Here is a 27,802-nt window from a genome sequence, read left to right on the forward strand (position 1 = left end):
CATACTAGTGACATTCTGTTTGTCTATGTATTCAAACATGTACCATGTTTCCGGTTAATAAAATTCTAGCATGAATAATAAACATTTATCATGATATAAGGAAATAAATAATAACTTTATTATTGCCTGTAGGGCATATTTCCTTCAGTCTCCCACTTGCACTAGAGTCAATAATCTAGATCACATCGTCATGTGATTTAACATCAATAGTTCACATCTTGATGTGATTAGTTCACATCTCCATGTGACTAACACCCAAAGGGTTTACTAGAGTTAATAATCTAGTTCACATCGCCATGTGATTTACACCCAAAGAGTGATCATGTTTTGCTTGTGAGAAATTTAGTCAACAGGTCTGCCACATTCAGAGCCGTATGTATTTTGCAAATTTTCTATGTCTACAATGCTTTTCATAGAGCTACTCTAGCTAATTGCTCCCACTTTCAATATGTATCTAGATCGAGACTTAGAGTCATCTAGATCGGTGTCAAAAGCTTGCATCGACGTAACCCTTTACTAGGAACCTTTTGTCACCTCCATAACCGAGAAACATATCCTTATTCCACTAAGGATAATTTTGACCACTGTTCAGTGATCTACTCCTAGATCACTATTTTACTCCCTTGCCAAACTCAGTGTAGGGTATACAATAGATCTGGTATACAACATGGCATACTTTATAGAACCTATGGCTAAGGCATAGGGAATAACTTTCATTCTCTTTCTATCTTCTGTTGTGGTCGGGTTCTGAGTCTTAGTCAATCTCACACCTTGTAACACGGGCAAGAACTCTTTCTTTGACTGTTCCATTTTGAACTACTTCAAAATCTTGTCAAGGTATGTACTCATTGAAAAAATTTATCAAGCGTCTTGATCTATCTCTATAGATCTTGATGCTCAATATGTAAGCAGCTTCATTGAGGTCTTTCTTTTAAAAACTCCTTTCAAATACTCCTTTATGCTTTCCAGAAAATTCTACATTATTTCCGATCAACAATATGTCATTCACATATATTTATCAGAAATGTTGTAGTGCTCCCACTCTCTTTCTTGTAAATACAAGCTTCACCACAAGTCTGTATAAAACTATATGCTTTGATCAACTCATCAAAACGTATATTCCAACTCTAAGATGCTTGCACCAGTCCATAGATGGATCGCTGGAGCTTGCACATTTTGTTAGCATCTTTAGGATCGACAAAACCTTCTGCTTGCATCATATACAACTCTTCTTTAAGAAATCCATTAAGGAAAGTAGTTTTGACATCCGTTTGCCAGATTTCATAAAATATGGCAACTTGCTAATATGATTCAAACAGACTTCTACGAGTGAGAAAATCTCATCGTAGTCAACACCTTGAACTTTGTCAAAACCTTTTTTATGGATAGTAACACTACTATCAACGTCCGTCTTCCTCTTGAAGATCCATTTATTTTCTATGGCTTGCCGATCATAGGGAAAGTCAACCAAAGTCCACACTTTGTTCTCGTACATGGATCCCGTCTCAGATTTCATGGCCTCAAGCCATTTCGCGGAATCTGGGCTCATCATCGCTTCCTCATAGTTCATAGGTTCGTCATGGTCAATTAACATGACTTCCAGAATAGGATTACCGTACCACTCTGGTGCGGATCTCACTCTGGTTGACCTACGAGGCTCGGTAGTAACTGGATCTAAAGTTACATGATCATCATCATTAGCTTCCTCACTAATTGGTGTAGGAATCACAGAAACAGTCTTCTGTGATTAACTACTTTCCAATAAGGGAGCAGGTACAGTTACCTCATCAAGTTCTACTTTCCTCCCGCTCACTTCTTTTGAGAGAATCTCCTTCTCTAGAAAGGATTTATTCTCAGCAACAAATATCTTCCCTTCGGATCTGTGATAGAAGGTGTACCCAACATTTACTTTTGGGTATCCTATGAAGACGTACTTCTCCGACTTGGGTTTGAGCTTATCAAGATGAAACTTTTTCACATAAGCATCGCAACCCCAAACTTTAAGAAACGACAGCTTAGGTTTCTTGCTAAACCACAGTTCATACGGTTTTGTCTCAACGGATTTAGATGGTGCCCTTTTTAATGTGAATGCAGCTGTCTCTAATGCTTAACCCCAAAATGATAGTGGTAAATCGGTAAGATACATCATAGATTGCACTATATCAAATAAAGTACGGTTATGACGTTCGGACACACCATTATGCTGTGGTGTTCTAGGTGGCATGAGTTTGTGAAACTATTCCACATTGTTTTAATTGAAGGCCAAACTCGTAACTCAAATATCCGCCTCTGTGATCAGATCGTAGAAACTTTATTTTCTTGTTAAGATGATTTTCCACTTCACTCTGAAATTCTTTGAACTTTTCAAATGTTTCAGAATTATGTTTCTTCAAGTAGATATACCCATATCTGCTCAAATCATCTGTGAAGGTCAGAAAAACAACGATACTCGCCACGAGCATCAACACTCATCGGACCGCATACATCAGTATGTATTATTTCCAACAAGTCTATTGCTCGCTCCATTGTTCCGGAGAGCGGAGTCTTAGTCATCTTACCCATGAGGCATGGTTCGCAAGCATCACCTGATTCATAATCAAGTGATTCCAAAAGCCCATCAGCATGGATTTTCTTCATGTGCTTTACACCGATATGACCTAAACGGCAGTGCCACAAATAAGTTGCACTATCATTATCAACTTTGCATCTTTTGGCATCAATATTATGAATATGTGTATCACTACGATCGAGATCCAACAAACTATTTTCATTGGGTGTATGACCATCAAAGGTTTTATTCATGTAAACAGAACAACAATTATTCTCTGATTTTAAATGAATAAATGTATTGCAATAAACATGATCAAATCATATTCATGCTCAATGCAAACGCCAAATAACATTTATTTAGGTTCAACACTAATCCCGAAAGTATAGGGAGTGTGCAATGATGATTATATCAATCTTGGAACCACTTCCAACACACATCATCACTTCACCCTTAACTAGTCTCTATTTATTCTGTAACTCCTGTTTCGAGTTACTAATTTTTAGCAACCGAACAAGTATCAAATACCCAGGGGCTACTATAAATACTAGTAAGGTACACATCAATAACCTGTATATCAAATATAGCCTTGTTCACTTTGCCATCCTTCTTGTCCACCAAATATTCAGGGCATTTCCGCTTCCAGTAACCAGTCCCTTTGCAGTAGAAGCACATAGTCTCAGGCTTAGGTCCAGACTTGGGCTTCTTCACTTGAGCAGCAACTTGCTTGCCGTTCTTCTTGAAGTTCCCTTTCTTTCCTTTTGACTTTTTCTTGAAACTAGTGGCCTTGTTAATCATCAACACTTGATGCTCTTTCTTTATTTCTACCTTCATCAATTTCATCATCATGAAAAGCTCAGGAATCGTTTTCGTCATCCCTTTCATACTATAGTTCATCATGAAGTTCTACTAACTTGGTGATGGTGACTAGAGAATTCTGTCAATCACTATTTTATCTGGAAGATTAACTCCCACTTGATTCAAGCGATTGTAGTACCTAGACAATCTGAGCACATGCTCACTGCTTGAGCTATTCTCCTCCATATTTTAGCTATAGAACTTGTTGGAGACTTCATATCTCTCAAATCGGGTATTTTCTTGAAATATTAACTTCAATCCTGGAACATCTCATATGATCCATGACGTTCAAAACGTCTTTGAAGTCCCGATTCTAAGCTGTCAAGCATGGTGCACTAAACTATCAAGTAGTCATTATATTGAGCTAGCCAAACGTTCATAACGTCTGCATCTGCTCCTGCAATAGGTCTGTCACCTAGCGGTGCATCAAGGACATAATTCTTCTGTGGAGCAATGAGGATAATCCTCAGATCACGGATCCAATCCGCATCATTGCTACTAACATCTTTCAACTTAGTTTTCTCTAGGAACATATCAAAAATAAAACAAGGGAGTTAAACGTGAGCTATTGGTCTACAACATAGATATGCTAATACTACCAGGACTAAGTTCATGATAAATTAAAGTTCAATTAATCAAATTACTTAAGAACTCCCACTTAGATAGACATCCCTCTAATCATCTAAGTGATCACGTGATCCAAATCAACTAAACCATGTCCGATCATCACGTGAGATGGACTAGTTTTCAATGGTGAACATCACTATGTTGATCATATCTACTATATGATTCATGCTCGACCTTTCGGTCTCCAGTGTTCCGAGGCCATATCTGCATATGCTAGCCTCATCAAGTTTAACCTGAGTATTCCGCGTGTGCAACTGTTTTGCACCCGTTGTATGTGAATGTAGAGCTTATCACACCCGATCATCACATGGTGTCTCAGCACGAAGAACTTTCGCAACGGTGCATACTTAGGGAGAACACTTTTACCTTAAAATTTAGTGAGAGATCATCTTATAAAGCTACCGCCGAACTAAGAAAATAAGATGTATAAAAGATAAACACCACATGCAATCAAAAATATGTGACATGATATGGCCATCATCATCTTGTGCCTTTGATCTCCATCTCCAAAGCATCGTCATGATCTTCATCATCACCGGCATGACACCATGATCTCCATCATCTTGATCTAGATCAATGTGTCGTCACATGGTCGTCTCGCCAACTATTGCTCTTGCAAATATTGCTATCGCATAGCGATAAAGTAAAGCATTTATTTAGCACTTGCATCTTATGCAATAAAGAGACAACCATAAGGCTTCTGCCAGTTGCTGATAACTTCAACAAAACATGATCATCTCATACAACTTATATCTCATCACGTGTTGACCATATCACATCACAACATGCCCTACAAAAACAAGTTAGATGTCCTCTACTTTGTTGTTGCAAGTTTTACGTGGCTGCTACGGGCTGAGCAAGAACCGTTCTTACCTACGAACCAAAACCACAACGATAGTTTGTCAAGTTAGTGTTGTTTTAACCTTCTTAAGGACCGGACGTAGCCACACTCGATTCAACTAAAGTTGGAGAAACTGACACCCGCCAGCCACCTGCGTGCGAAGCACGTCGGTAGAACCAGTCTCGTGTAAGCATACGCGTAATGTCAGTCCAGGCCGCTTCATCCAACAATACTGCCGAACCAAAGTGTGACATGCTGGTAAGCAGTATGAATTGTATCGCCCACAACTCACTTGTGTTCTACTCGTGCATATAACATCTACGCATAAAACCTGGCTCGGATGCCACTGTTGGGGAACGTAGCAATTTCAAAAAAAATTCCTACTCACACGCAAGATCATGGTGATGCATAGCAACGAGAGGGGAGAGTGTTGTCCACGTACCCTCCTAGAACGAAAGCGGAAGCATTAGCACAACGCGGTTGATGTAGTCGTACGTCTTCACGATCCGACCGATCCAAGTACCGAACGTACGGCACCTCCAAGTTCAGCACACGTTCAGCTCGATGACGTCCCGCGAACTTCCGATCCAGCAGAACTTCATGGGAGAGTTCCGTCAGCACGACGGCGTGATGATGGTGATGATGTTGCTACTGACGCAGGGCTTCACCTAAGCACCGCTACGATATGATCGAGGTGGTATATGGTACAGGGGGGCACCGCACACAACTAAGAGATCAAGAGATCAATTGTTGTGTCTATGGGGTGCCCCTGGCCACATATATAAAGGAGTGGAAGGGGGGGAGAGGGCCGACCCCTATGGCGCACCCTGGAGGAGTCCTACTACCACCGGGAGTAGGATTCCTCCCCTTCCAAGTAGTAGGAGTAGGAGACAAGGAAGGGGAAGAGGGAAGAGAAGGAAGGAGGGGGCGCCGCCCCTCCCCCTACTCCAATTCGGACTAGTCATTGGGGGGGCGGCCTGCCTCTCTCTCTCTCTCTCTCTCTCTCTCTCTCTCTCTCTCCTAAAGCCCAATAAGGCCCATATACTTCTTCCCCCGTATTTCCGTAACTCCCTGGTACTCCAAAAAATACCCGAACCACTCGGAACCTTTTCGATGTCCGAATATAGTCGTCCAATATATCGATCTTTACGTCTCGACCATTTCGAGACCCCTCGTCATGTCCCCGATCTCATCCGGGACTCCGAACTACCTTCAGTACATCAAAACACATAAACTCATAATACAAATCATCACCGAACGTTAAGCGTGCGGACCCTACGGGTTCGAGAACTATGTAGACATGACCGAGACACGTCTCCGGTCAATAACCAATAGCGGAACCTCGATGCTCATATTGGCTCCCACATATTCTAAGAAGATCTTTATCGGTCAAACCGCATAACAACATACGTTGTTCCCTTTGTCATCGGTATGTTACTTGCCCGAGATTTGATCGTCGGTATCTGAATACCTAGTTCAATCTCGTTACCGGCAAGTCTCTTTACTCGTTCCGTAATACGTCATCCCGCAACTAACTCATTAGTTACAATGCTTGCAAGGCTTATAGTGATGTGCATTACCGAGTGGGCCCAGAGATACCTCTCCGACAATCGGGGTGACAAACCTAATCTCGAAATACGCTAACCCAACAAGTACCTTCGGAGACACCTGTAGAGCACCTTTATAATCACCCAGTTACGTTGTGACGTTTGGTAGCACACAAAGTGTTCCTCCAGTAAATGGGAGTTGCATAATCTCATAGTCATAGGAACATGTATAAGTCATGAAGAAAGCAATAACAACATACTAAACGATCAAGTGCTAAGCTAACGGAATGGGTCAAGTCAATCACATCATTATCCTAATGATGTGATCACGTTAATCAAATGACAACTCATGTCTATGGTTAGGAAACATAACCATCTTTGATCAACGAGCTAGTCAAGTAGAGGCATACTAGTGACATTTTGTTTGTCTATGTATTCACACATGTACCGTGTTTCTGGTTAATACAATTCTAGCATGAATAATAAACATTTATCATGATATAACGAAATATGTAATAACTTTATTATTGCCTCTAGGGCATATTTCCTTCAGATCCATCCAAGAGTTCATACTAAAATAACACCAAGTTATCCTTTCTAATTGATCTATCTAAGAGTTTGTACTAAAATAACACCATATGATACACATTGATACGTCTCCATCGTATCTACTTTTCCAAACACTTTTTCCCTTGTTTTGGACTCTAACTTGCATGATTTGAATGGAACTAACTCGGACTAACGCTGTTTTCAGCAAAATTGCCATGGTGTTATTTTTGTGCAGAAATAGAAGTTATCGAAATGACCTGAAAATCAATGGAGATTATTTTTGGAATATATAAAAAAAATACTGGAAGAAGAATCCACGTCAGGGGGTACACACCCTGTCCACGAGGGTGGGGGAGCGCCTACCCCCCTGGGCGTTCCCCCCTGCCTCGTGGCCCCCCTGATGCTCCACCGACCTCAACTACAACTACATATATTCGTGTTCCGGTAGAAAAAAAATAGAGAGAAGGATTCATTGTGTTTTATGATACGAAACTGCCACCAAGCCCTAAACTCTCTCAAGAGGGCTGATCTGGAGTCTGTTCGGGGCTCCGGAGAGGGGAATGCGTCGCTATCGTCATCATCAACCTTCCTCCATCACCAATTTCATGATGCTCACCACCGTGCATGAGTAATTCCATCGTAGGCTTGCTGGATGGTGATGGGTTAGATGAGATTTATCATGTAATCGAGTTAGTTTTGTTAGGGTTTGTTCCCTAGTATCCACTATGTTCCGAGATTGATGTTGCTATGCCTTTACTATGCTTAATGCTTGTCACTAGGGCCCGAGTGCCATGATTTCAGATCTGAACCTATTATGTTTTCATGAATATATGTGAGTTCTTGATCCTATCTTGCAAGTCTATAGTCACCTATTATGTGTTATGATCTGTTAACCCCAAAGTGATAATAATTGGGATACTTATCGGTGATGACCGTAGTTTGAGGAGTTCATGTATTCACTATGTGCTAATGCTTTGGTCCTGTACTCTATTAAAAGGAGGCCCTAATATTTGTTAGTTTCCAATAGGACCCCGCTGCCACGGGAGGGTAGGACAAAAGATGTCATGCAAGTTCCTTTCCATAAGCACATATGACTATATTCGGAATACATGCCCACATTACATTGATGAACTGGAGCTAGTTCTGTGTCACCCTATGTTATGACTGTTACATGATCGATTGCATCCGGCATAATTCTCCATCACCGATCCATTCCCTACGAGCTTTTCATATATTGTTCTTCGCTTATTTACTTTTCCGCTGCTACTATTACAATCATTACAAAACCCAAAAATATTACTTTTGCTACCGTTACCACTATTATCATATTACGTTGCTACTAAATACCTTGCTGCAGATATTAAGTTTCCAGGTGTGGTTGAATTGACAACTCAACTGCTAATACTTGAGAATATTCTTTGGCTCCCCTTGTGTCGAATCAATAAATTTGGATTGAATACTCTACCCTCGAAAACTATTGCGATCCCCTATACTTGTGGGTTATCAAGACCATTTTCTGGCGCCGTTGCCGGGGAGCATAGCTCTATTCTTTGAGTCACTTGGGATTTATATCTGTTGATCACTATGAAGAATTTGAAAGATCAAAGAACCAAGATTTTTCTCTCAAATTCGAGGGGAGGTAAGGAACTGCCATCTAGCTCTGCACTTGATTCACCTTCTGTTTGGAGTAAACTTGCGACACCTACACATGCTATTGATTCTGATAGGTCGCATGTTATTGATGATGCCACTTCTGCTTTGCATGATACTTATGATGAAACTACTTCTATGCTTGATACTACTATGCCACTTGGTGAATTTCTTGATGAACAACTTGCTAGGGCTAGAGAGAATGAAATTATTGAAACTGATAATATTGATGAAAGTGATGATGAAGATTCTCCCCCTAGATATGAATTGCCTGTTGTGCCTGAGGGTTATGTTATGGATGAAGAAACTGCTAGAGACTTTCTTGCCTGCAATGATAGAGGTGATCTTAAGAAACTATTAGCTAAGCTGAAAGAAAATTCTCTAAATGCTAGAATGAAATATGATCCTTCTTATGCTACTTCACCTATCTTTATTACTGATACGGATTATGATTTCTTAGTTGATCCTGATATAATTACTTTGGTTGAATCGGATCCTTTTTATGGCTATGAATCTGAAACTGTTGTGGCACATCTTACTAAATTAAATGATATCGCTACCCTATTCACTAATGATGAGAAAACTTGCTACTATTATATCCTTAAATTATTTCCGTTCTCATTAAAGGGTGATGCTAAGATATTGTTTAATTCTCTTGATCCTGGTTGTGTGCGTAGTCCCCAGGATATGATTTACTACTTCTCTGCTAAATATTTCCCCACTCATAAGAAACAAGCTACTTTAAGGGAAATATATAATTTTGTGCAAATTGAAGAAGAGAGTCTCCCACAAGCTTGGGGGAGGCTTCTCCAATTACTTAATGCTTTGCCTTATCATCCTCTCAAGAAAAATGAAATACTTGATATCTTTTATAATGGACTAACCGATGCTTCCAGAGACCACCTGGGTAGTTGTGCTGGTTGTGTTTTCAAGGAAAGAATAGTTGATCAAGCTGAATTGCTATTGAATAATTTGTTGACTAATGAAAATAATTGGACACTTCCTGAACCAACTCCTAAGCCAACTCCGAAGAAAAGGGGTATTCTATTTCTTAGTCCTGAAGATATGCAAGAGGCAAAGAAATCTATGAAAGAAAAAGGCATAAAAGCTGAAGATGTTAAGAATTTACCTCCCGTTGAAGAAATACATGGTCTTAATTCATGACCTATTGAAGAAACACACGGTCTCGATAACCCGACACAGGTAGTAAAGGTAAACTCTCTCTATAGATATGATAAAGCTGAAATCCCTCCTGCTAAGTTTGCTAGTCAATGTTTGGATGAATTTGATAACTTTATGGTTAAGCAAAAGATTTTAATGCTTATTTTGGTAGACAAGTGAAACGCAATGCTTATATGATTGAACACTTGGGTGATTATATGTCTAGAGTTAAAGGTGAACTTAAACTCATTAGTAAACATGCTTCTATGGTTACCACTCAAGTAGAACAAGTACTTAAAGCTTAGAATGATTTTCTTAATGAATTGAATAGTAAGAATAATGACTTTGTTGTTAGAGTTGCGACTAGAGGAGGTAAAGTGACTCAGGAACCTTTGTATCTTGAGGGCCACCCTAATATAATTGAGCAAGATTCTCGGAGAACTACTATAGATGCACCTAGTCCTTCTAAGAGGAAGAAAAAGAAAAATGATAGGACTTTGCATGCTTCTAGTGAGTCTGTTGTAGACACACCTGAGAATCCCAATGATATTTCTATTTCTGATGCTGAAACACAATCTGGTAATGAACATGAACCTAGTGATAATGTTAATGATGATGTTCATGTTGATGCTCAACCTAGCAATAATAATGATGTAGAAATTGAACCTGCTGTTGATCTTGATAACCCACAATCAAAGAATCAACGTTATGATAAGAGAGACTTTGTTGCTAGGAAGCACTGTAAAGAAAGAGAACCATGCAGAAACCCATGACTTTTCCTCCTAAACCATCCAAGAAAAAGGATGATGAGGATTTTGAGCGCTTTGCTGAAATGATTAGACCTATCTTTTTACGTATGCGTTTGATCGATATGCTTAAAATGAATCCTTATGCTAAATATATGAAAGATATAGTTACCAATAAGAGAAAGATGCCGGAAGCTAAAAATTCCACCATGCTTGCTAATTATACTTTTAAGGGTGGAATACCAAAGATACTTGGAGATCCAGGAGTACAAACTATACCATGTTCCATTAAAAGGAACTATGTTAAAACTTCTTTATGTGATCTTGGAGCCGGTGTTAGTGTTATGCCTCTCTATTTATATCGTAGACTTGATTTGAATAAGTTGACACCTACTGAAATATGTTTGCAAATGGCTGACAAATCAACTGCTATACCTGTTGGTATTTGTGAGGATGTGCCTGTTGTGGTTGCAAACATTACTATTTTAACGGACTTTGTTATTCTCTATATTCCTGAGGATGATAGTATGTCTATTATTCTCGGAAGACCATTTTTGAATACTGCAGGGGCTGTTATTGATTGCACCAAAGGCAATGTAACTTTTCATGTTAATGGTAATGAGCATACGGTACACTTTCCGAGGAAACAACCTCAAGTCCACAGTATCAATTCTATTGGAAAATTTTCAACAATCACTATTGGAGGTTTTGAATTTCCTCTTCCTACTGTCAACAAGAAATATGATATTCTTATTATGGGGGACATGCATATCCCCGTTGAGGTAACCTAGTGTTATTCGAAAATTCTCCGGTTTCATGTTATTCGAAATGAGTTTGTTAACAAGACCTGATCAAGCTTGTTAGTGGATTCCTTTTGATGAGCATGAGATGGATGAATTTAGAAAACACAACTCTCTGTACCCTATTTTTACTTTCTGTTATTTATATTAATAAAGCAAAAATAGTATTTTCTGTTTGTTTTCTGAATTATCCATGCAATAAAAAATACCCCAAAAATAAAAGTTCCCCAAATGCCCTGAAAATTAAATATGATTTTTCTAGAATATTTGAGAATATCTCGCACTAAGAACACACCAGGGGGAGCAAGCACCTAGCCGTGAGGGTCCAGGGCGCGCCCCCCCCCCCCCCCCCTGGGCGCACCCCCTGCCTCGTTGGCCCATGGTGGCTCCCCTCCACTTATTCCAGCCAACACACACTCCTTCTTCCTCCCAAAAAAATCACCAACCAGCTCAAGCACGAGTTCTAACTCATCTTGCTGCCATTTTCAATCTCCTAGCTCAAAGCTCCATTCACAAAACTGCTTTGGAGGATTGTTCTTTGGTATGTGACTCCTCCAGTGGTCCAATTAGTTTTTGTCCTAATGCTTTATTCATTGCAAATTTTTGCTGCTTAGGTGACCCTGTTCTTGAGCTTGCATATCAAAGTTATATGGTCAAAAGTAGTTTTAATGCATGATATTGCCTCCAGGCACTTGTAGGAGTAGTTGCTATCAATATTGTTGAGTTTGGTTCACTTTTATTTTGAGTTACTAAAAATTTCAGAAATTCTTCAGAGGAAGAAATATGTTTAGGAAAATGTACCAAGGTGGTTCTTCAAGGAAGCAAGGACCCAGGCCCGCAATCGTGAGCCGGACGATGAACCACCAAGGGACGCTCAAGTGCGGCCTTGTGAATGGTCGTCAGAAGATTTCATTGTCCAAGCAGGAATCAAGGAGGAATTTGAAGCATATGTGCGTAATGCCGATCTTGAGAGCTTCATGGCAGATAAGTGCCGTCAGTACCACTACCTCACTGACTCCTTTGTGAGAAGGCAAAAGGGAGATATGTTATAACCAGGGAGGAGGCGACCGAGTACGAGAGGAGGACGGAGGCAGCTCGCTTCCAAGCTGCAGCTCGTCAGGCAATAGCTGATGCATCTCACTACGGCCCTAGCTTCAACTTTGGATATCCACCAGGCCATCCATGGGCATAGACCAACTTAGGCCAAAAGCCTAATCTTGGGGGAGTATGTATCTCTCACCGATATTACATTCATGTTCACACACTCATGCTAGTTGTTGGTGCTCATACTTTTTCATTGTATCATCCATGATAGTTTATTTCCTTTTTAGTTTTCTTCTTGTGTGCCTTAATAAACCTTAAGAAAAACAAAAAAATTAGTTGTAGCTTTTAGTTAGTTTACTTTCCATGCATGTGGTAGTAGTAATTAAAAAGAAAACCCAAAAAGATTTCCCGTTCTTCTTTTGCTTGTTGGGAGCTTTCCCATGTAAATATTTTTGTTTCTTTTCTTTGGGGGTCGAGAGGAGAAGACTGTAATTAAAATGTTGAGTGGCTCTCATATGCATTATTGTTGATCTAACAAAAGAGCCCATATTACCTTGTCTTCTCTCTTGAATTGAATGCTTACAGATTCCAGCTTAGTCCAATGCACGTGCACTATTATTATTATTATTATTATTATTATTATTATTATTATTATTATTATTATTATTATTATTATTATTATTATTATTATCCACATCGTTCGGTCATGCAAGTGAAAGGCAATAATGATGATTATATGATGGACTTATTGAGATGAGAAAAGCTGGTATGAACTCGACCTCTCTTGTTTTTGTAAATATGATTAGTTCATCGTTCCTGATTCAGCCTATTATGCAAGAAACATATTTGCAATGACAATTAGAGATTGTAGTTGCTTATTCCATGCTTAATTAGCTAGGAGTTTATAATGGTTTACCTTGCGTGCCAACATGCTATTAAAATGGTTGTGATGTGGTATGATAGGGTGGTATCCTCCTTTGAACAATTCGAGTGGCTTGACTTGGCACATGTTCACGCATGTAGTTGAAACAAAATCAACATAGCCTCTACGATATTTATGTTCATGGTGCATTATATCCTACTCATGCTTGCATTCGGTGTTAATTAATTTTAATGCATGTTCATGACTATTGTTGCTCCCTAGCTGGTCGCTTCCAAGTCTTTTTCTAGCCTTCACTTGTACTAAGCGGGAATACTGCTTGTGCATCCAATTCCATAAACCCCAAAGTTATTCCATATGAGTCCACCATACCTACCTATATATGGTATCTACCTGCCGTTCCAAATAAATTTGTATGTGCCAAAATCTAAACCTTCAAATAAACATTCTATTTTGTATGCTCGAATAGCTCATGTATCAACTACGGTTGTCTGTATCTTCCATGCTAGGCGGGTTATTCTCAAGAGGAGTGGACTCCGCTCCTCACTCACGAGAAAATGGCTGGTCATCGGGATGCCTAGTCCCATGCTCTATGAAAATCAAATCAAAATAACTGCAAACAAAACTCCCCTGGGACTCTTGTTAGTTGGGGGCACTCGTTGTTTCGAGCAAGCCATGGATTGATGCTTGTTGGTGGAGGGGGAGTATAAACTTTTACATTCTGCTTGGGAACCGCCTATAATGTGTGTAGCATGGAAGATATCGAGATATCTCGGTTGTTATGTTGACAATGAAAGTATATCGCTCAAAATATTATTCATATCTATTTCAAAACCGAGCTCTAGCACCTCTACAAATCCCTGCTTCCCTCTGTGAAGGGCTTATCCATTTACTTTTATGTTGAGTCATCATCCTCTTATTAAAAAGCACCAGTTGGAGAGCACCGCTGTCATTTGCATCCATTACTGTTAGTTTACATTGAGTATGACTTGACTGGGTCTCTTTTACCATGAATTACAATGTCTAGTCAGTCCTTGATCTTTAAAGGTGCTCTGCATTTATGTTTTGCGATCTCAGAAAGGGCTAGCGAGATACCATCTTGTTATATCATATTATGATTGTTTTGAGAAAGTGTTGTCATCCTAGATTTATTATTATTGCTCGCTAGTTGATTATGCCTTTGATATGAGTAAACATGAGACCTAAATGTTATTGTGAATATGGTTAGTTCATAATCTTTGCTAAAAACTTGAATGCTGGCTTTACATATTTACAACAACAAGAGCAAACAGAGTTTGTAAAAAATTTTCTTTATCACTTTCAGTTTATCAACTGAATTGCTTGAGGACAAGCAAAGGTTTAAGCTTGGGGGAGTTGACACGTCTCCATCGTATCTGCTTTTCCAAACACTTTTGCCCTTGTTTTGGAGTCTAACTTGCATGATTTGAGTGGAACTAACCCGGACTGACGTTGTTTTCAGCAGAATTGCCATGGTGTTATTTTTGTGCAGAAATAAAAGTTCTTGGAATGACCTGAAAATCAACGGATATTATTTTTGGAATATATAAAAAATACTGGAAGAAGAATCCACGTCAGGGGGCCACACCCTGTCCACGAGGGTGGGGGCGCGCCTACCCCCCATGGGCGCGCCCCCCTGCCTCGTGGGCCCCCTGACACTCCACCGACCTCAACTCCAACTCCATATATTCATGTTCGTGGAGAAAAAAATTAGAAAGAAGGATTCATCGCGTTTTACGATACGGAGCCACAGCCAAGCCCTAAACTCTCTCAGGAGGGCTGATCTGGAGTCCGTTCAGGGCTCCAGAGAGGGGAATCCGTCACCATCATCATCATCAACCTTCCTCCATCACCAATTTCATGATGCTCACCGTCGTGCGTGAGTAATTCCATCATAGGCTTGCTGGACGGTGATGGGTTGGATGAGATTTATCATGTAATCGAGTTAGTTTTGTTAGGGTTTGATCCCTAGTATCCACTATGTTCCGAGATTGATGTTGCTATGACTTTGCTATGCTTAATGCTTGTCACTAGGGCCCGAGTGCCATGATTTCAGATCTGAACCTATTATGTTTTCATGAATATATGTGATCTCTTGATCCTATCTTGCAAGTCTACAGTCACCTATTATGTGTTATGATCTGTTAACCCCAAAGTGACAATAATCGGGATACTTACCGGTGATGACCGTAGTTTGAGGAGTTCATGTATTCACTATGTGTTAATGCTTTGGTCCGATACTCTATTAAAAGGAGACCTTAATATCCCTTAGTTTCCAATAGGACCCCGCTGCCACGGAAAGGTAGGACAAACGATGTCATGCAAGTTCTTTTCCATAAGCACGTATGACTATATTCGGAATACATGCCTACATTACATTGATGAGCTGGAGCTAGTTCTGTGTCACCCTATGTTATGATTGTTACATGATCGATCGCATCCGGCATAATTCTCCATCACCGATTCATTGCCTACGAGCTTTTCATATATTGTTCTTCGCTTATTTACTTTTCCGCTGCTACGGAAACAATCACTCGAAAACCCAAAAATATTACTTTTGCTACCGTTACCACTATTATCATATTACTTTGCTACTAAATACCTTGCTGCAGATATTAAGTTTCCAAGTGTGGTTGAATTGACAACTCAACTGCTAATAGTTGAGAATATTCTTTGGCTCCCCTTGTGTCGAATCAATAAATTTGGGTTGAATACTCTACCCTCGAAAACTTTTGCGATCCCCTATACTTGTGGGTTATCACACATCAACCAACTCTAATGTCACCTAGATACTCCAAGGTCACTACGAGTATCCGTGAGTTGATTATATGATATGCATCAAACAATTTCAGATTCATAATACTCAATCCAACACAAAGAACATCAAAGAGTGCCCCAAGATTTCTACTAGAGAAACAAGGACGAAAACGTGCATCAACCCCTATGCATAGATTACCACAATGTCACCTCGGGAATCTACGAGTTGAGTGCCAAAACATATATCAAGTGAATCAATATGATACCCCATTGTCACCACGGGTATTCATAGCAAGACATACATCAAGTGCTCTCAAATCCATAAAAGTATTCAATCCGATAATAACAAAATCTCAAAGGAAAAACTCAATTCATCACAGCAAGATAGAGAGGGGAAAACACCATATGATCCAACTATATTAACAAAGCTCGTGATACATCAAGATCGTGCCAAATCAAGAACACGAGAGAGAGAGAGAGAGAAATTAAACACGTAGCTACTGGTACAAACCCTTGCCCCTGAGGGTGGACTACTCCCTCCTCATCATGGTGGCCGTCGGCATGATGATGATGGCCACCAGTGATGATTTCCCCCTCCGGCGGGGTGCTGGTACGGGGTCTAGATTGGTTTTTTGTGGCTACAGAGGCTTGCGATGGCGGAACTTCTGATCTAGGGTTATTTCTGGGGGTTACTGTATTTATAGGATTTTTGGCGTTGGTTTCACCCAAAGATGGGCTTAGAGGGCCCCACTACCCACCAGAACACGGGCAAAGACCCTGGCGGGCCCTGGTGGGTGGTGGCCACCTCCTTCACCTTCTAGTCCTCCCACGAAGCTTCTAGTGCCTCTTTTGTTCCAAAAAATCATCAAAAAGTTTCGTTGCATTTGGAGAACTTTTATTTCTACACAAAAAACAACACCAGAGTAGTTCTGTTGAAAACAACGCCAGTCTAGGTTACTTCCATTCAAATCATACCAATACCATATGGAATTATTGTAAACATGGCATGAATACTTCATAAATTATAGATACGTTGGAGACGTATCATCATCCCCAAGCTTAATTCCTACTCGTCCTCGAGTAGGTAAATGGTAAAAGAAATAATTTATGAAGTGTGAATGCTAGCATAGTGCATAAGTTTGATCAATGATAATCTCAATCACTTTTCCTAGCAACATAACAACAACTCTTTCTCATAAAACTCATCATGATAAAGTAGCAACTGAAAAAGGAATATTTGATGTGGAATGCTACCTATCATATTCATCATATACACTTTTCTTTTGTAGCATGGACATTTGGACTTGAATGATTCAACCCAATAGTCTATAATTTGACATGAATACATCAATACTCAAGCATAGTAACAAGCAACCATGTCTTTCAAAATATCAACACTAAAGGAAGCTATCCCTAGCCCATTATGCTCAATCATTGATCCATTTATGAAACACACTCAAATATTAGCTACATCCAATGCACAAGTATGACAATAGTGTTCCTAGTTGGTGCTTTGTAAGAGAAGATGGAGGCTCAACAAAAATAAAAATTGCATAAAGTAAATAGATAGGCCCTTCGCAAAGGGAAGCAGAGATTTGTAGAGGTGCCAGAGCTCAAAGCTTAAATTGGGAGATAAAATTGTTTTGAGAGGCATGCTTTTCCTGTCAACGAAAATGACCGAGAATTCCAATACTTTCCATCCTAGATAAATAATAGGCGGTTCACAAACATAAAAGAAAGTTTATTCCTTTTACCACCATTCTTTCACAATCATGGCTAGCCATATCCACAGGTGCCTTTCATACCAACACTTTCCAAGGATTTACTATTGACAACATAAATAAAATTTCTTTTCATTTTGGGACTGGTCATCCCTATTACCGGCCACACTCTCGTGCAATGACAAGTGAATAAACACTCATCTTTAGAATAACATATCTAAAATGGAAAATATCATCCACGCCCTGCCGCTTCATGAGCGGTACGGGCACACAAAAAGGAAATTCATTTTGAAAATTAGAGTAGGCACATACAAATTTACTTGGAATGGCATGGAAATACCGCATATAGGTAGGTATGGTGGACTCATTTGGCACAACTTGGTTTAAGGAGTATGTATGCACAAGCAGTATTCCCCCTTAATACAAATGAAGGCTAGCAAATGGATTGATAAGCAACCAACCAAGAAACAAAAATGATCATAAATGAGCATCAAACATAACTAACACCGAATAATGCAACACAAGTAGGATATAACTTCATTGAATAACTATTGACTTTTGTGCTTGCATAGGGAATCACAAACCTTAACACCGATATTCCTACTAAAGCACAATTACTCACCAACATGACTTACATATTATTATCTCCATATCACAAAACTATTGCAAGGAATCAAACTTATCATATCCAATGATCTACATGAAAGTTTTTATTATATCCTTCTTGAATATTCATCATATTAGGACCAATTTCAAAACTTGTGCAAATTTTCATTACTAGTATCAACTCTCAAAATAATATAAGTAAAGCACAAGATTAAATAACAAACTACTCCAAAAAGATATAAGTGAAGAGCAAGTGAGTACTTAAGAAAATGGGTAGCGATTTGAGGACTCTCTTATTTAAAAACTTTCAGATCTAAGTATTTTATTAAAACAACAATCAAAACAAAATAAAATTAAATTCCAAGAATACCACATGTCATGCGAAGAAGCAAAAACTTAGGCTCAACCGACACTAACCGGTAATTGTTGATGAAGAAAGGTGGGATGCCTACCGGGTCATCCCCGAGCTTAGATGCTTGAGACTTCTTGAAATATTATCTTAGGATGCCTTGGGCATCCCCAAGATTTAGATTTTGTGTCTCCTTAATTCCTTTATCTACACAAAACTCAACAAGAACTCGTGAGATAAGTTAGTATAGATCAATGCAAAACCTTATCATTATATACTGTAGAAAATCACTAAAATTATTATTTAACATTGCATACTAAATGCATCTACATATTTAATACTCCTATCCTCAAATAGAATCATTATAAAAGAAACATATGCAAACATAACAGCAATTTGTCAAAACAGGATAGTCGGTAAAGGATGCAACATTATTCATACTTATTTAACTCCAAAAGTTCTAAAAAATTACCACACTGTAGAACATTTGTTTTAGCTTATTGTGCAAAAAAATCAACATTTTATCACATTCTAACTTTTCTCAAGAATTCACGGACTAGCGTGCAACTTTCTATTTTCAAACAGCCACATATGGACTTGCAAAAAAAGCATGGTAAAGGCTATACTTGAAACTTTTTATTGAAGTAAAAGATAAAAAACATTATTCGAAATAACAGCAAGAAAATCTGAAAAATAAAAAGACACTCCAAGAAAAACTCATATCATGTGACGAATGAAAATATAGCTCCAAGTGAGGTTACCGATAATGTTGGAGACGAAAGAGGGGACGCCTTCCGGGGCATCGCCAAGCTTATTTGCTTGGATATTCCTTTAGTATTACCTTGGGGGTGCCTTTGCATCCCCAAGCTTAGGGTCTTATCACTTCTTATTCTCCTCGTATTGATATCTCACCCAAAACATGAAAACTTCAATTACACAAAACTTAACAAAACTTCGTGAGATAGGTTAGTATGATAAAGACAAATCATTCACTTTGGTACTGCCAAGACAAGATTAATAAGTGTTCTCACACAATGCCTACTGTACATAATCATTTCCAAAATTTATATTGAGCAATATAGGCCATATAAACTAGGAAACAAGCAAACTATGCATTGTAAACAGAATCTGTCAAAAATAGAAAAGTCTGTAATGATCTAGACAATGACCATACTTTTGTTACTCCACAAATTCTAAAAAATTAGGACAACATAGGAAATTTGTGTATCAATCATCTATAAAAAATCAGAATTTTATAACGTTCCAGTGAATTTAAACAATTATGTTACTGGAAGCAAAACTTTCTATTTTTGCACATGATCAAGTCAACTATCATCCACACTATCCCACATGCTTTACTTGGCACTTTATTGAAACAAAATCTATAAAACATGATTAATACAATATCTTAATCATGTGGACACACAAAAATAGTAGGAAATAGTGTTGGGTTGTCTCCCCAAGCGCTTTTCTTTAATGCCTTTTTAGCTAGGCATGATGATTTCAATGATGCTCTCATAGAAGTAAAGAATTGAAACACAAATAGAGCATCATGAAGCACATGACTATCACATTTAAGACTAGCCCACTTCCTATGCATAGAGATTTCGTGAGGAAATAGTTTATGGGAGCAAGAATCAACTAGCATAGGAAGGCAAAACAAGCAAGACTTCAAAACTTTCAACACATAGAGAGGAAACTTGATATTATTGAGATATGTAGATGCATATGTTCCTCTCTCATAAAAAATTCAGTAGCATCATGAATAAATTTAACAATATAACTATCATATAAAGCATTCCCTTCATGACCCACAAGCATAGTATTTTTATTACTCTCCACATAAGCAATTTTATTCTCATTCATAATAGTGGGAGCAAACTCAACAAAATAACTATCATGGGATTGAAAATTAAAATCATGATGACCAGTTTCATGGTTATCATTACCCTTTATAGCATGCATGTCATCACAATAATTATCATAGATAGCAAACGTGTTGTCATAATCAATTGAAACCTCTTCCAAAATAGTGGATTCATCATTAAATAAAGTCATGACCTCTCCAAATCCACTTTCGTAATTATTAGAATAAGATTTGACACCCTCAAAAATAGTGGGATCATTAGTACATAGAGTTGACACTCTTCCAAACCCATTTTCATCAATATAATGATCATAAATAGGAGGCATGCTTTCATCATAATAAATTTTCTCATCAAAACTTGGGGCAGCAAAAATATCATCTTCATCAAATATAGCATCCCCAAGCTTGTAGCTTTGCATATCATTAGCATCATGGATATTCAAAGAATTCATACTAGCAACATTGCAATCATGTTCATCATTCAAAGATTTTTATGCCAAACATTTTATTGAATTCTTCTTCTATCAATTGAGCACAATTTTCCTTTCCATCATTTTCAAGAAAGACATGATAAAGACGAATAATATAAGGCCACCTCAATTCCATTTTTTGTATTTTCTTTTATAAACCAAACTTGTGATGAAAGAAGAAACTAAAAGATTCAATTGCAAGATCTAAAGATATAACTTAAAGCACTCACCTCCCCGGCAACGGTGCTAGAAAAGAGCTTGATGTCTACTACGCAACTTGATTCTTGTAGACTCGTGTTGGGCCTCCAAGTGCAGAGTTTTGTAGGACAATAGTAATTTTACATCAAGTTAATGACCTAAGGTTTATGAATCCATGGGAGGCAAGATGGTCTCTCTAAAACAACCCTACAACCAAATAATAAAAAGTCTCTTGTGTCCCCAACACACCGAATACAATGGTAAATTGTATAGGTGCACTAGTTCGGTGAAGAGATGGTGATACAAGTGTAGTAATGATAGTAAATATTTATTTTTCTAATAGTAACAATAAAAAACAACAAGGTAACAAGTAACAAAAGTGATCACAAATGGTAATGCAATGCTTAAAAATGAGGCCTAGGGTTTGTACTTTCTCTAGTGCAATCTCTCAACAATGCTAATGTAGTTGGATCATATAACCATCCCTCAACGTGCGATGAAGAATCACTTCAAAGTTCTTATCTAGCGGAGAATATAAGAAGAAATTGTTTGTGGGGTACAAAACCACCTCAAAGCTATTCTTTCTGATCGATCCATCCAAGAGTTTGTACTAAAATAACACCAAGTTACCCTTTCCGATCGATCTATCTAAGAGTTCATACTAAAATAACACCATATGATACACATCAACCAACTCTAATGTCACCTAGATACTCCAATGTCACCGCAAGTATCTATTAGTTGATTATACGATATGCATCAAATAATTTTAGATTCATAATTCTCAATCCAACACAAAGAACCTCAATGAGCGCCCCAAGATTTCTACCGGAGAAACAAGGACAAAAACGTGCATCAACCCCTATGCATAGATTACCCCAATGTCACCTCGGGAATCCGAGAGTTGAGTGCCGAAACATATATCAAGTGAATCAATATGATACCCCATTGTCACCATGGGTATTCATAGCAAGACATACATCAAGTGCTCTCAAATCCATAAAAGTATTCAATCTAATAATAACAAAATCTCGAAGGGAAAACTTAATTCATCACAATAGGATAGAGAGGGGGAAAACACCATATGATCCAACTATATTAATAAAGCTCGTGATATATCAAGATCATGCCAAATCAAGAACATGAGAGAGAGATAGAAAGAGAGGGATTAAACACATAGCTATTGGTAGAAACCCTCGGCCCCAAGGGTGGACTACTCCCTCCTCATCATGGTGGCCGCTGGGACGAGGAAGATGGCCACCGATGATGATTTCCCCCTCCGGCAAGGTGCCAAAATAGGGTCTAGATTGGTTTTTCATGGTTATAGAGGCTTGCGGTGGCAGAACTTCTGATCTAGGGCTATTTCTAGGGGTTTCTTATTTATAGGATTTTTTGGCGTTGGTTTCACGTGAGGATGGGCTTCGAGGGGGCCACGACCCACCAGTACATGGGCAAGGCCCCTGGCGCGCCCTGGTGGGTGGTGGCCACCTCGTTCACCTTCTCATCCTCCCACGAAGCTTTTAGTGCCTCTTTTGTTCCAAAAAAAATGTCAAAAAATTTTGTTGCATTTGGAGAACTTTTATTTCTGCACAAAAAACAACACCCTAGTAGTTCTGCTAAAAACAACTTCAGTCTGGATTAGTTCCATTCAAATCATACCAAAACCATATAGAATTGATGTAAACATGGCATGAATACTTCATAAATTATAGATACATTGGAGACGTCTCATAGTCTACATTAAAATATCTAAAACATCTTATATTAGTGAACAGAGTGAGAAACTCCTTCTTGCTCTGGTAGAGTTCTCGATGTCATAAATGTCTAAACCAAACACATGTTCACATCATTACCCTCCCTATTATTACTAGGATCTTAAGTACATACTAGTCGAGATACTTCACAGGGGGCAAACAATGTTGCATTACTTCTTCCATTATATAGAAGATACATTAATTGATTTAAATGTAGCGATGCCAAGGATCTTATTGAGGTGCGCATGTATGCATGCTGCCAGAACAACAGTACAATTGTTTGTTTGCTTCATGCATAGTTTCCTTTTCAATTGCTTTATTTGCCTCATTTAATGAGATGCCCAAACAATACTGCCTGATGTAGGGTACTTGTATAACTGTTAGTTGACATAATTAAATTCCTTACCATTTCATTACTCTGGCGAAGTGTGCCTAAAGCTTTGTAGTCCATTAACCAACTATTACTGCACTAGGCTCACTACCTATTTTATACGAGGCTAATGATTGCATATTTTTGCTTGCTTTAGTAGGTTTGTATGAATCCCTCTATAGTTCATTATGCTCCCTAAGACTCATTTGAAACACGGCACACAATGCTCCAGCTAGTTAATATGACTTACAGAATGGCTAACTGCTTGGTTACTTATACACAAGATATATCTAATGTTCTGTTTTTCCATGTACTCCCTGTGTTCCTAAATATAAGCTTTTCTAGAGATTTCAATAAAAACTACATACTAATGTACATAGACCTATTTTAGAGTATAGATTCACTCGTTTTGCTTCGTATGTAGTCTATATTGGAATCTCTAAAAAGACTTATATTTAGGAACGAAGGGAGTACAAGATAGTCTATCTTGCTCGCTTCACTATTGTAACTATATTTTTGCCCAAGTCATCTATACCTACAGAGACATTTTAGGATAAAGTGACATCAAGAGAAAGCTCTCAGAGCAGTGCGGCATGGATGTTACCAAATGATTATGGATTGGAATTGGAATGTCCTGATGGTCTAGAGCATCAACCAGAGGCGGCAAGACATCATGCATATGAGTCTCAAGATGCAATCAACTTGTTGAGATTGGGGGTGCAGATATCAGATGCAGAAGTCAAAAAAAATGAAACAAGACACTGAGGAAACCACAAAGAAAGTGTAGATTTTGCAGACTGAAATTTGTGATATGTGAATCCAGTCAATCCTATTTTCGGAATAGATTATATTTAAATGGTAAGTTGTATTGATGCGCATCCAAGATGTATGAGTCGTATGTGCCCAGTGTATATAATTTGCTGTTTGTTTACTCTTTAATATCACATGTCGCGAACTATGATGCTCAGTGGATGTAATATGCCGTAATTTCTTTATTGTATAGTGTATGATTATTCTTAATTTCTATGCCTTAATTTGTTTATTGTATGGTGTATGATAAATCTTTGTTATTGTATATACTATTTTTGAAATGGGGGCCAACAAGCCAAAGAATTACCTGGACATCATCCGAACATAACGAAAATGTGTAGTCAAAGCGGGACGTAATTAGGTTGGTCAACAAATAATAAGTGGATCCTATATCCATGGACACATGTGGGCCATAATATTCATGGACCAATAATGGGCCGCATTATGGGCCGTAAGTGAGCCAAAGTCATAATCGTCCATTTGTGGGCCCAACCATAACGGGTCGTTAACAGGCCGGTATGTACCACATGCTTATTTTTATTAACAAGCATAACGGGTCGTTAATTGGCCGAAATACATGATGGGGTAAAAAAGGCCCAACGAGTTAATGGGCCACAAACGGGTCAAGTGTAACCACAGGCTGAATTTAGCCCGTTGGCTGAACATGCCAGTAAAGGACCGAAAGTAATATTGGACCAAAAATGAGCCCAAGAATATATGGCCTTAGGAGGCCGAAAGTTAACATGGGATGGAAAATGCCCAACCGAATTATGGGCCATTGGTGGGTATAAAGCAGTTTACTATTCATTATGGGCCAGAATCGCCACAGGCTGTTAAAGGGCCTAGAGATACAAAAGGCCTCATATGGGCCGAAACACATCATGGGCCATACATGGGCCGATAGTGACAACGGTCCGGAATTATACTGGATGACCCACATGACGTTACTAGGTTGAATTCCGGAAGGCCATGACGGGCCGTGAGTTATCGAGATATAAATGGGCTATATGCGAATAGGTCATTAACACGCTTTCCGTGGCCGGCCCGCTAACTTTTGACCAAGTCAGACCGGCCAGCCTTTTTAACCTATATGAGCCACTATTGGGTTGTACCACATGTCGACGTATCATTGGTGTGTGTCGTCCATTTGATGGATGACATCTGTCCAGATGTGGAGGTGACATGTGGGTCCTCCGACCAATGAGAATTTTACACATGGAAAATTGCCATTGGTCGAGGCTGTTAATGGGTTGTCAAATCCAAACCAGAACCCGATAGCATAACGGCGACCAGTTACGGTGGATGCCATGTGTTGGTTACCCTTCATGAAAACACTTCCGTGACGTGCCATTTATCGTCATGGAAGTGGACACTTCCATGATGATAATTTGAGTATTGTCATGGAACACTTCTACAATAGCACAAGCATGACTATCTTGATTCTTTCATAAAATCGCCATAGATGTACATGCATGACAGAAAACGTGACCTACTATGACAAATATGTATCATCATGGAAGTGTTTTATTTTTGTAGTGTGGAGCTATTGTGTATCGCTCTAGGTTGTGACTGTTATATGATGAATATCATCCAACGCAAATATCCATCGCTGATCCAATGCCTAGGCTTTTTTCATATTAATCTTTGCTAAGTTACTACTACTTATGTTATTACAATCATCACAAATTTCTATTTTTACTGCTCTTATTACTATTGCTACTTTTACTGCTACTATCAAAACTATCAAACTAATGTGAACACTTTGTTGCAGACATATTATATCCTAGGTGTGGTTGAATTTACAACTCAACTTATAAGGCTCACAAATATTCTTTGGCTCCCCTTGTGTCGAATCAACAAATTTGGGTCAAATACTACCCTCGAAGACTGTCGCGATCCCCTATACTTGTGGGTTATCATCCCCTAGGAAGGAGGTTCGTAGGAGTTAATCATCACACACCCCCAGTTATGACAGCACTCAACAATTTCAATCAGACATAAAAATGCTCAAATCTCCCCACCATGCCATGTCACACACTTAAATTAGTAGTAAACAACAAGCTTTAATATCGATATTCTTACTAACCAATGATCATGGACTCATGCCCTTTCATATTACGACATCAATATAATTAGAACATATGTTTCATATTTAGTGATGTACATGAAAGTTTTTATTAAAACACTTAAATACTTATCCTTTTGGACTAGTCTTATAACCCGTGCTCATTACCACTTCCTATTTAAAGACCCTCAGAAAGATTTAAGTGAATCATGAGAGTGCAATCATTTCTATAAAATATAACCACCATCCTGCTCTAACAAATATAAGTGGAGCACTAGAGCAACTGCATAGCTCAAAAGATATAAGTGAAGCTCATAGAGTATTCTAACAAATCATAGTGAATGTGTGTCATTCTCAAAGAGGTGTGTCCAGCAAGCAATGATTGTGGCAAACTATCAAGCAAACAAAATAAAGCTCTGGCACACGACGCTCCAAGTAAAACTCATATCATGTGATGAATAAAAATATAGCTCCAAGTAACATACCGATAGATTGTAGACAAAAGAGGAACGACATCCCAAAGCTTAGATGCTTAGGTCTTCCTTGAATTGTAACTTGGTTTGCCTTGGTAATCCCAAGCTTAGCGTTTTTCCACTCCTTATTCCTTCATCCATCGTGATCTCACCCAAAACTTGAAAACTTCAGCACACAAAACTCAACAGAAACCTCGTGAGATCCATTGGTATAATAGACAAATCATAAACTTTAGGTGTTTTTCAAAACCCATTCATAATTTATTCTCGCATAATACCTACTATATTCTAACTTCTCCATGACTTATACCCCGCGATATAATCCATAGCATCATTAAAATAAGCACACTATGTAATAAAAACAAAATATGTCTAAAATAGAACAACCTGTAATGATGTGAATAAAAATCATAGTTCTGTAACTCCAACAATTTTGAACAATTAGGACAATGTGAGCAATTTTTATATCAATCATGTCTAAAAATTTCAGATCAAAATCACACTCCAGGGAATTATAGTAATTCCTAGATTGAGAGCAAAAGTTCTTATTTTTTCACAGAATCAAGTCAACTATTATCCAAATCATCCCAAAGGATTTACTTGGCATAAAAACTAACTAATACATGAAAACACAATCATTATAGTAGCAATAATCATTTCATCACACAAGAATAGAAAGTAAAAGAAAAAATACAGATAACTACTGGGTTGCCTCCCAACAAGCGTTATTGTTGTACGCCCCTAGCTAGGCGTAATGCATTGTTTCAAGTATTGTCATCCTTCAAATTAATTTCATAAGCGACTCTCATAATAGATTCATATGACTTATACATATTCCTATGACTATGAAATTATGCAACTCCCGAATACTGGAGGAACACCTTGTGTGCTATCAAATGTCACAACGTAACTGGGTGATTATAAAGATGCTCTACAGGTGTCTCCGAAGGTGTTTGTTGAGTTGGCATATATCAAGATTAGGATTTTTTCACTCCGTGTATCGGAGAGGTATCTCTGGGCCCTCTCGGTAATGCACATCACTATAAGCCTTGCAAGTAATGTGACTAATAAGTTAGTTGCAGGATGATGCATT

This window comes from Triticum aestivum, chromosome 5A (assembly GCF_018294505.1).
Source record: "Triticum aestivum cultivar Chinese Spring chromosome 5A, IWGSC CS RefSeq v2.1, whole genome shotgun sequence".
Classification (NCBI taxonomy): domain Eukaryota; kingdom Viridiplantae; phylum Streptophyta; class Magnoliopsida; order Poales; family Poaceae; genus Triticum; species Triticum aestivum.